We start from the raw sequence: 9,239 nt of genomic DNA on the forward strand, positions 1-9,239 counted from the left end.
CCGCCAGCAGCCGCCCCGACGCGCGTGCTCGTGGGGCCTAGGAAGCGCGCACCGCCGCCCTCGGAGCGGTTGCTGGAGGAGCTGGTTACGCGCGCCAGCGATTTTTGCAAGAGGGGGACCAAAAAATATATACATAAAAAAGTTGTGTGTGTTCTTTTTTAGTCCCGTGTGGGTGCAGTAAGCGAGGCCAGGAGAGCCGCCTCCGACTGCGAGCTCCGGCCCCGCTGCAAGGCAGGGCGCCCACCCCCAGTGTTATGCACTTGCTAGGTCTCTGACTTGCAAGGCAGGGCGCCCACCCTGGGAAGCCAATGTTATGCACTTGCTAGGTCTCTGACATGCAAGGCAGGGCGGGCGCTCACCCTGGGAAAGCCCTACAAGGCAGGGCGCCCACCCTGGGAAGCCAGTGTTCTGCACTTGCTTAGGTCGCTGACATACTGAGCGGACACATGAATGTCTTTTCTCTAAAACATTTTATCTTTCATTGTGCGTTTTTTTTTTTTTTCTTAACCCAGGGTAAAGACGAGGGTCAGAGAGTGCAAAAGTATGACTCAGGCGCACATGATGTTCAGCGTTAAGCAGAAGCTAAATTTCAGCTGAAAAAACTTGGCCCCAGTAGATGAATGGGTTTTTTAATTTTTTTTATTTTATATGTGTAAGTGTATTGTCTGCATGTGTGTAAGTGCACTGGTGTTGTGCAGTGCCGGCCAGGATCAGAACGGGGTGTAGGATTCCCGGAACTGTTGTGACCTGAACTCTGTCTTCCACAAGGGAGGCCATGAGCCATGTCTACAGCCCCTAGATGCCTGGTTTGTTGTTGTTTTAAGCTAGCTCAGTCTACTGTTGTTAGCCCAAAGAATCCATTTAATTTCTCACCACTGACTGGATGAAGTTGACTTAAAACAAACCTAGGCCTGAGGAAAGGGCCTCAGGATTGTCCTGGGTAGTCAGAACCTATAAGAGCCCTTGAAAGTTTATACTGGTCTCAGTGCAAACCTTCATTTGGAAGCCCGGCCCTGTGGCCTTCGTAGGACTGACTTCCTGTTATGGTATGAGTCTAGGAGGTGTTTCCTGGCCCTTCTCCTGCCCATAGCACAGGGACGGGTAGGTTGCATGTCGCAAGAAAATGGCTCCTTCATTAACTGCCAATAGATATTTACCAAGATCAGGAAAGGGGTCAAGGCAAACACCCCTGCTCTCCTGGAACTTAGCTTCTAGCAGGAATCAGACAACTAACAAACAGGCGATACTATTGGTGGAGTAGGCAGAGAGAAGCAAGAAAATGATGGGGATGTTACAGTATAAAGAAGGCTCAGAGAAGGCCTCTGTCAAGTGAGACAGAAAGGAACAGAGAAACACAACATCCTGTTGGCTGAGACTCCTAGACCCTCAGTTGCCTCTTCAGAAGGCAGAAGAGGCTGCTGTTAGTTAAGGTCAATGGATGTGGCCTTGCTCAGTGCACAGGAAAGCCCTGGGTTAATATCCCTGGACAGGCCACACTGGATCTGCACTGTTCCTCCAGTCAGGCACTCCTCAATGCCCTCCAAGGTAGGAAGTGTTTCAGCCAACTTTAAGAAGAGCAAACAAGGGAATGCACACAAACACTTCCCTGGCAAAGTGAAGCGTTACAAATACACTTTAAGCTAGGGAATAAAAGACACCCAATAAACAGGAGTACTTTCTCCTCTTAGTAATTTAAAAGCTTGATTTGCGACACCTGGAGGGTAAAGCTGTAGGGGAATAGGCAAGTGGAGATTAGCAGCTGCAGATCAGTACCTGGAGAGTCAGTGGACTTGCTCGTGTTCCCAGCCTACAAAATGCAGCTTTTCAAGTGCAAGCCACTCAGGAGGAAACCCTACCCCTTTTTCTGCTGCATCTGGAAAGTCTAGAAGTCGGAGCAGATATGGCCCTTACTAGCTTAGACTAATGACACCCTCTGAGTCTCAGCAATCCCATGCTCCCCAACAGAGCACTGAGAACGTAATAGTGAGCACTTGGACTTGTCTTCCCCTGGGCTGCAGGTAAATCTGCTTTGATTTTTATATGTATTGTGGCCTTCCCTCAGAAGTTGTCAGCTAGCACCTGTCACTTCTGACCTGGCAGCTCTCGCTCTCAACCTCTGTTATCTGGCATAAACAATAAACATGATCCGTTATTAAAAGCCTAGAATTGGTGAATACATGTGTCTGTTCCCAGAGGCCCTGAGTTCCAGAGCTTTCAGATACTGTCACCTTGGGCCCGGGTGCCATCACGTAAAATAAAGGGGTAGGTATGTCACAATGGCCACACAGAGCTCTTCCAGCTGGAGCTGACTTGTGCCTACACTCTGCTCTGCAGATGCAAGGAATAAAAATTATTCCAGCAAGCTAAGCTCACAGCGATGGTAAACAGCTGGGATTTCTTTCTTGACTGACTTCACCAGCAAGCCCAAACTGCTGCCATCAATTGCTGTTTCAGTTTCATCTGAAGATTATGTTATGTATCTGCTCCTCCCCTGCCTCCTTCAGCCAAAAAAGGACTATATTAACAATGAGATATTGTGCTCTGGTAAGTATATGCCTCCTCGGTCTGGTCTGCAATTAGAATTTCAAACCTTCACACCTCAACCCACCATTTCTGGGGTTTGTGGGCCATAATCTTCTTTAAATTTGAAACCCTGCCCTAGTGCAAACCATCTGTACCTCCCATTTTCTGAAATACCCTGAACACCATTCCTGGATATCTAAAAGCAAATAGAATCTGACGTGGGCAAAACTTAAATGCTGAATTTCTTTACAGGGAGCTACCCAGAAATATACAGTATCATTTCCAAAGCCAGGAAAAACACATGCACAGAGACTTAGACTTGTGCACACCCAGCTTCATATAAAGCAAGCATCATCTATGTGGTCATCATTATAATCCCCCTAAACGACTGTTTAGTAGTCCTGGGTCTCTCTTCCTGCTTGCTCTGCTCACAGGGGTAACACAGCCCTCCTGGAAGGATGCTTTTTGTCTCTTTCAGTAGAGGCAGCAGTAATGGTGGTGGCTTGGGGCTCATTCTTCTGGACTACTGACCCCACTATCATCTGGGAATTGGCTCTGAGTCACATTTCCAGTCGCAAGCCTCGGAACCAAAGGGGTACACTTGGAAGATAATTGATAATGAACCGGGGTGGAGAACTAGGCATGAGTAGTCAAGGGTGCTAGGTGCCCTGTGGGCCTCAACAAACCAAGAGGAGTCACTGGTGCTCTGAGCCACAGCACGGGCCACCCACAGCACTCAGCAAAATTTCCTGGGGAAGAGAGGGAAAGCGAAGAGAAAATGCTTCATGTTGGTTGAACTTGGCTTTGTCTCTTGAACTTAGCCTTGTTTTCTCATATGCAAAATTAGGGTAATCGGTGATGAGCTGTGATTCAGATTGTTATGTAAAATGAGATGGAAGGCCAGTAAAGATGTCAAGGCATCCTGAAGAGTCAACTTATATGGATTCCCTTTGAACTTTTATGTGAACCATGACTATAAATACACCTCCTTTCATTCCACAACTCAGCTCAAATTAGTCACCTGGAGGAAGGAAGGAGGGGAGGGGAGGTCTGCAGAGTAATTCAGAGTCTGGGACCTCAGATGTCGGCATAAATACTCTGGAAGCTTTGCCTAGTCTGGTAAGAAACCAGACCTCTTTGTTATAGTTCTGGATTTGGGAAGTAAATGAACAGTATCTAAAGTCACATAGGATGAATGCCAGTCAGGATAAGAAGTGTTCAGAGAGCCAGCAGGAGATAGCTCAGTGAGTAAAAGTATTTGCCACCAACCCTTACAAACCAGAGTTCAGTCCCTGGAACCCACAGTGGAAAAGAGAATGGACTTCTGAAAACTGTCATCTGAACTCCACACATGTGTGTGCTTGTATTCAAACTTACATCATACAAACATGGTAACAAATATAGTGATTTCTTTTAATTTAAAAAGTGAGTTGGGGCTAGAGAGAGAGCTCAGCAGTTAAGAGTACTGACTCTTCTTGGATAGGACCTGGGTTCAATTCCCAGCACCCATATGGTGGCTAACAACTGTCCATAACTTCAGTTCCAGGGGATCAGATGCCTTCTTCTGACCTCCACAGGCAATGCAGGACATGGGTGCACTTACACACATGCAGGCAACACACTCATACACATAAAGTAAAAATAATAAAATATTTTTTAAAAAGTGAATAGAGGTCAAAAAGTCACACTTGGACAAAATATTGATTTTGGACCAGCAAGATGGCTCAGCAAGTAAAGATGCTTGCTGCTAAGCCTGACAAACTGAATTTGATCCCCAGAACCCACATGTTAGAAAGAGAGAACCCTCCCCCATCCCAAGTTTTCCTCTGACCACACTACTATTACACACGTGTATGCACACACACAAACACAATTTTTAAAAATTTTATAAAGGATATTCTAAGCCAGGCAACTTCTGGGGAACAGAACAAAGAATTTACTTCTCAGGAAGGAGTTTTGAATTATGGATGGTGACTTGGGCTCACATCTCTGTCACATAGCAACTATCAGGCCTTGTGAAGGTAATTTACTTTTCTGAGTCTCAGTTTTTATATGTGTAAAGGGGGCAATGATAGTGTCCCCTGTATGATTGAATGAGCTAAAGTGTTTAGCAGGGTCTGGGACATCTTAAGTAGACAACACTTTTCAGATACTATGGGAACTTTGAAAACCTTGTATGGAGTAGAAACTCTGATGTTTCTATCTGGTGTCCCCTTCTTTAAACCTCATGGCAACTTCATAATGTAAGTTTAATTATCCCAAATTTACCACTGAGAAAGCTGAGGCTGGAGCACAGTATACTACTCTCTGAGCCCCTGGCCTTGGCTAGGCACCACACTGCTGATATGTGCACAGTATCTGAAACCATTCACTTAGTCCTGAGGTGCAAGCATGACAGAAACATGAGCTGAGACACAATGAAGTCAGTTCGTATCCTTGAGACCAGAAGACACTAAATCAAAGTGCTTTCTCCACTACGTAGAAAACTGGTCTCTACCGTATGTTGCTGATATGCTACTGTGTTAGAAGCAGTGTTCTCCAACTCTGAGAACCAAGGAAAGCTTCCAGATTTCTTTATTCCACTTGCTAACTTATGAATTTGTTTTCTATCAGCTTAAAGAAATACTATGGGAAAGGACAGCCCTGTGGGGCAGGAGCGGTGTATCTGTTCCATGTCTTGTTCTATTAGGCTCATGTTACCATACTCAACATGAACTAAAGGCTGTTTTCTTCATGTTCTTTGTACAAGTGCTTCCGAAGTGCACTCATACAATTTCATGTAATATAAAAAAGCCTATTCTAGTCCCAATTGTACTTAATTTAAATACTTCACATAAACCCACTAGAGTGTTCTCAGTAAGAGTTCGTGAACATGGCTTGTTTGGAGACACAAAAACCTCTCTATTCTACCTCCCTGTTTTCTGACTGTTCTCTCTGAAGGAGGAAAAGAGGAGCAGAATGCTGGGAATGAATATCAAGTGAATGAACTCAGGATCCATTTCTGTTCTGTCCTGTGAAAGAATAGTGAGGTAATCACTGCTGCGTCACTGAAGTCATGGCCTCCCTCAGCTCTCAGCAACTATACCCCGCAGGTCTATGTTAGGCCAGCCGACATGCAGGGGAAACTGAAGCACAAAGGTGGAGCAGAGCCGTGTAAGGTTATCCAGTGTTCTGTAAGTTCCAGAGTCAACCAGAGACAAGGAACAGGCCCACAGCCCCACGTAACTTTTCTGCGGCCATCCAGGTGCAGCCCCAGTCCAAATGCAAGCTTGGCTGGTCTTGGGAACAGTCCCCTGGCTCTATTCCTTAGAGAGTAATCTTCACATAGATGTCCCCAATAATGGCCTTTCTCCATCTGCCATAAACCCCGGAGGGATACTGGCACAGTTCCAACAGACTTCAGATTCAGGTACACATGGCAAACTGCAAACATCCCCCAGCAACAAGTAGTTCTGCTAATGTCGGGGTGTGGCTGGCAACTCAGATCTTCCTACTCAGTTTCCTGCAAAACTAAGTTCCAGACTGTCAATCCCTGAGGGCACTTGGGGACTCAGTACTGTCGGTCTCTGTCTCTTCTACATCCCCCAGAATTTAAAGGAAGGAAAGAAGGTTCCTGGAGCTGCATACTTGACATTTTACAAGCACCATCTCCTGAAATCTTCCCAAGAACCTAGTGAGCTGGCAGGATTCCTGCTGAAAAGATTCTTGACAGGCAGCCTGTTCAAGGTTGGCAGGTAATAAGTGGAGCCCTGCTATTCAGTCTATCTGACTCCAAATTCTGCAAGCTTTTCCTTCCCTACAGAAGGCTCTGCCTTGTACAGGACCCTATGGGACCCCATAAATGTGTTTTGAACTATAATGGTTCCTTTTTATGAGCTACATCATTTCTAACATAAGTAAAACAACCTCCAGAGAAGAAAATTGTGTTTCATAGGTTTCCTAAAAAGCTGCAATCTATAGGAGGGGCTTTAAATCTTATTTTATTTCTGCAAAAGAAACATTCCCCTTGAAAAATGAGGAATTACTCATTAGAGCTCCAGGTTTCTCTCTATCTTGGAGGAACTTGTTTTGTTTTAAATTTAGCTGATCACACTTAATCATGCCTATGTCTGTGCCATCTCAAGATAGCACATAGAATATACCTCTTTTATGGAGCTTTTCTTTGGCCCATTTTCAAATATTTATATTTCTCCAGTCACTCTGTGAACTCCTTGAGAAGAGTAGGAACAGGGGAGCTATTTACTGTTACAACCCCAGAGCCCCAGATGCTTAAGAGCTACTTACGGAAGGAATGGAAGGATGAATGAAAGTGAATGAATGAATGAATGAATGAGCAAATGTTTCCAAGGAAGGGATGTCAGGAGAACTGAAGAGGGGAATCCTGGCTCGTAACATTGTTTGCAGTGTATCATCACAAATAGGCACCAGAGAGAATGGCAAGGATAATGTGCGCTCCAGTCCTTTCATTGACAAGGCAACTGATTCCAAACAGGCCTGCATTTCCTGGCAGGTATGTGGGAGCCAGGGCCAGATGTCCTGGCCCAAAGGTTTCCTACTTCCCTACCTTTCCCAGACGTGAGAGTAAAGAAATTCCCATCTGCAACACAGGATATTGATCTTTATATTACAATATCAAGGAAAGCCTGTAAGCAAGTATGTGATATTTAAAAACTGTAATGAAGCCGGGTATGGTGGTGCATGCCTTTAATCTCAGCACTCGGGAGGCAGAGGCAGGTGAATCTCTGTGAGTTCAAGGCCAGCCTGGTCTACATAGTGACTCCAGGATAGCTGGGGCTAGAGAGAGACCCTGTCTCAAAGACCAAAACAACAACCACAACAAAAAAAAAAACTGTAATGAGGACTGGGGCTGTAACTCAGTGTGAGAGTGCTTGCCTACCATGGGTAAGGCTATATGAGTTGGATCCTCAGTGGCACACACACACACACACACACACACACACACACACACACACAACCTGGGCCAGTATAAAATTTAACATGCCATCACTTAACTGACATCTATAATTCGAAGCAGAACTCCATTCATAATACCCACCTCCTGTTTTCATTCTCTTCCATCTTCTCATCCTATTCCTCCTCTGCTTTTTCCTTCCTGCTCCTCAAAGCAAATATGTGAAAGTCCATGAGTGCTGCCCACTACCCTTCCTAAAAGCTACCATACAGCAGTTGGAGAGAAGGCTCAGTGCTTAAGAGCACTGGCTACTCTCGCAGAGGACCCAGGTTCGGTTCCCAGCACTCACAGGGCGGCTAACAACTGCCTGTAACTTGAGTTCCAGGGGAATCTGATGCATTCTCTGACCTCTGCCAGCATTGCATGATATGGGTGCACTCACATACATGCAGGCAAGACACTCATACACATAAAATAAAAATAATGAATAAAATATTTTTAAAAAGAGTTACCATAAAAGTATTTTGTGACTTCGGCCCTGTGAGTGAATTAGTTGTGATACTTTTGTACACAAACTAGGGCCCTCCAGCACATGCAGAGTACAGGTCAGGTTTCTTCTTTGCTAAATGCACTCTATTCCTGTGACTGACATTCTTCCAGTTGGTCATTTCAGAGATGAGATCACTGCCTCAGATCACCAGGGTTCAGTGGCAAGGCTGACACTTAACAGGGCTTGTTACATTAGGCAAGTTGCTTCATTTCAGGGTTTTTTTTTTAACCTTTAAAAGGAGGATTATGATAAGACCTCTTTTGTAAGCATGCTACAAGGTTTAAAAAAAATAATCCAGGCAAGGTGTTTAACACAGTCCCTGATACAGAGAAAACAACTGCCATCATTGTTTGAATTTGAAACAGTTACTAAGATTGTTCAGGGGTCAAAAAAAATTACATAAGACACAGACCCTGTCATCAAGAGGTTCACTTGCACAGAGATAGGAGTTTTAGCATAATTAATGAATTGTTCAAAATGTTTGAATACACATAAAAGTATATTTTAAAATGTGACCTATGAATGTAAAGTCCACATTTCCTATGTCTCCGATTTACTGCAAATCCAGTTAGACCTCTGTGTGTGTGTGTGTGTGTGTGTGTGTGTGTGTGTGTGTGTGTGTGGTATATATGCTGTGTATGTGTATGTGAAGTGTATGTGGCTGTGGGCACATGTGTAGGTCACAGGACTTCTGGGAGTCTGTTCTCTTGTCCTGTTTGAGGAAAGATCTCTCTTGATTCTCTCTCTGTACTGCATATTCCAGCCAGCCAGCCCTTGAGCTTCTGCACAGGGCACTTTTGTTTCCATCTCCCATCTCACCATAGGAAGATTAGGACTGCAGATGCACACTACTGCATCTGGCTTTTTTACACAGGTTCCCAGATCTGAACTCAAGTTGCCAGGCTTACACAGCAAACACTTTCATCCACTTAACCATCTCCCTGGCCCAAGACCTATTTTTTTTTAACTTTTACAAAAACTTTATTTAGAATTTCATACATGCATATAAGGTGTTTTGATCAAATCCATGCCCACTCCCTCCCCTCCAACATCTCCCATATCTCCCCATCACTTTTTTCTTTTTCTTTTCTTTCATTTATTTATTTTTATGGGGCTTTTGGCTACTCTAACCTTCCCCCCTCTGAAGAGGTAACCCTAAAATATTTTAAGGATTAGATTCAAGCTCCAAAATACATTTGACATTTTTGGCCTTTGGAACAGAGTATGTTGCTAAGAGGCCGAAGGACAGTTTAA

The 9,239-nt window shown here is 44.5% G+C and overlaps 1 protein-coding gene across 10 annotated transcripts in view; it reads right to left on the minus strand.

Moving 5' to 3' along the window:
- Asap1 (ArfGAP with SH3 domain, ankyrin repeat and PH domain 1) overlaps window positions 1-9,239 on the minus strand; it is a 349,085-nt gene that overhangs the window by 257,387 nt on the left and 82,459 nt on the right. The gene's annotated exons all lie outside the window — the stretch shown is intronic.

Source organism: Nannospalax galili, unplaced genomic scaffold (assembly GCF_000622305.1).
Source record: "Nannospalax galili isolate Female #2095 unplaced genomic scaffold, S.galili_v1.0 scaffold380, whole genome shotgun sequence".
NCBI classification, from domain to species: Eukaryota; Metazoa; Chordata; class Mammalia; order Rodentia; family Spalacidae; genus Nannospalax; species Nannospalax galili.